Raw genomic sequence first — 2,299 nt, forward strand, 5'->3', positions numbered from 1 at the left:
AATCAATAAGAGAAATAGAAGGAAGTTGTTTATAGAACCCTGGGGGTGGCTCAGAGCATAGTTTGAAAACCACTTCTCCAAGATATTATAGCAAAGGTGTGGGTTTTTTTTGTTTTTTTTTTAGTAAATATTTTATTTGAACTAAATTAAAGTTTAACTTTGTAGCCACTTGTATTCATTATCACCGAAATCTAGCAAACTCCCATTGAAACTTAAGTTGCCCGTAGAGAAGTTGGAACTGGAATGTTCAAGACAGTCTAAAGTTTTGAAGAAAATACCATGCATCCCGTGGATCCCCCAAAACATGGCTCATCCACAACCCTCCTCCTTGTTGCCTCTTTTCATGCTGGGACTGTGAATTAGTCTAACCCCATATTTTCTTTCCTCTTTTCACTTGATCTCTCACCTATATATGTCCATGAAGAACTTAACTGCAATGGAACGTTCAGGGTGGTTTTGTAGGAATTCTTTGGTTTGTCCATCAGCCTCCAAATGTCCCCAAAGAGTCATGCCCTCTGGTCCAAGCAAAGCCCACAGAAGTTGATTTAATGGAAATGGTTGCCCCTCTGTCATTTTGTGAAATTCCAATCAAAGCCAGAGCCAGGGTTGAGCTGACTCCAGGTAGTAACTTAGAGAAGGTGTGACTTGCTTGGTGATAGCAGCAAACTTAGCCTGGTTTAGTAGGTAATAAAACTAGCCATTCACATAAATTATGAAAATTGAGTTTGGAAATGAGGGAGTGGCGAGGGAAGGGGACTCTTGGAGGTAGTCAGTGTTTGCTTGGTTTGAACTTGAGTGCCACACTGTTGATGCAAAACCTCTGACCAGTAGGCCCAGGTCCATCAGGAAACACATGGCCAAGGTGAGCTTCGCACTGCTTGCAGATGACCTCTGTGCGAGCTGGTCCCAACGAGGTGTCCACATGTCACAGGATCCCTGTGTTACTCTCATCAGAGCCAGACGTCCCGTGGGCCTCAGAAAACGAAGGCCATCCAGTGCCCGAGCGGTACTTTTTCTCAGAGCTGAAGAGCAGGCTGTCACAGCAAACACAGTGATACATTCCTGATTCCTTGTTATTCAGGTAGATCCCACTGAAAGGCGGTTCTGTCATTTTCTCTTGTGACATGGAACTGCTCTGGAGTCAGCTTCTTCTGCCACTCACTCTTGGAGAGAACCGGCTTCCGCTTTGTAAGGGACCCTGCGTCCCCAGGTCCAGTACTCACGCCGAGGCCGCGCCCAGTCCACTCAGCCCCGCACCGCCCACCCGGGCACTTCTCGGAAGGGAAGGCTCCTGAGTGCGCAGAGGAAGCGCGCCATGACGCTGTACATGACCCGGCGGGGCCCACTAGCAAAGGTGTTTATAGCCATGTTGCCTGTTTGCAACTATAAGTGCCAAATAGGGACATCACTTGTTGCTACTTGCTCCACATGAGTTGAAATTAAGCCAAGTGCTTCTTTTAGCCAGGGAGATGGGAGTTTCCTACCTCTACCTTAACTCAAAGCAATAAGTGGCTAATAGTAGATGTGAGGGGCGGCACCATGCTGGGGTGGGTTGTTCAGTTCAGGGTGAGTGGATCCTGTGCTCCTCGAACCAGGTCATGGAGACACCCACATACTCCAGAAAGCACCAGGCGCCCCTGTCTGTCTGGTACCCACCTCTCCATCCATTCCTCCGTCGGCTCACTCATCACGTGCTTGGGGAGCACCAAAGCCTGCAGGTTCTTTGTCAGGTGTTTGGAGCTACAGTGGTGAACCAAATACCTGTCACCCCCCTGAATCTTGGGGGTCAGTAAAGGAGACAAGGCACGTGCCACAGAATGGGTACTGGTCAAGTGTTATGGGAACTCAGAGGTGGGAGAAATCTCCTCCAGCTGAAAGGTTCAGGAAGGGCTCCCTGTAGGAGATGACACTAAAGCTAATCATTGAAGGCTGGTGGAACCTGGGGAATCAGAAGGAGCCCATTTGGGGCCAAGGCTCTGGTTGGAAAGGCATGAGGAACAGTTCCTTTCAGCTAGAGCATGGTGGTGTGGAGGTGGGTAGAGCATTGGTGAAATACACACACACCCAAAGCTGCCCTGGACCCAGACCCATCTGGACCACACCAGCTCATACATGCATCTGTGTCACCTAGAACCCTTTTCCAGAATTTTCCATGTGTGCATCTTGTCCTATTAACTCTAGCTTGAGCACCCCAAGGGACAGCACTATTTCATCTTTCGTAGGACAGGTAGCTGCATAAAGGGGATGTGCAATAAAGACTTGCTTGGGACTTCCCTCGTGGCGCAGTGGTTAAGAATCC

General features: G+C 48.8%; 1 pseudogene; it reads right to left on the reverse strand.

Annotated features, from left to right (window-relative positions):
• Nucleotides 1-637: 637 nt before the first annotated feature.
• On the reverse strand, nt 638-1,317 carry LOC132360407 (methionine-R-sulfoxide reductase B2, mitochondrial-like; annotated as a pseudogene).
• Nucleotides 1,318-2,299: the final 982 nt, after the last annotated feature.

The sequence above is a fragment of the Balaenoptera ricei genome, chromosome 2 (assembly GCF_028023285.1).
Source record: "Balaenoptera ricei isolate mBalRic1 chromosome 2, mBalRic1.hap2, whole genome shotgun sequence".
NCBI classification, from domain to species: domain Eukaryota; kingdom Metazoa; phylum Chordata; class Mammalia; order Artiodactyla; family Balaenopteridae; genus Balaenoptera; species Balaenoptera ricei.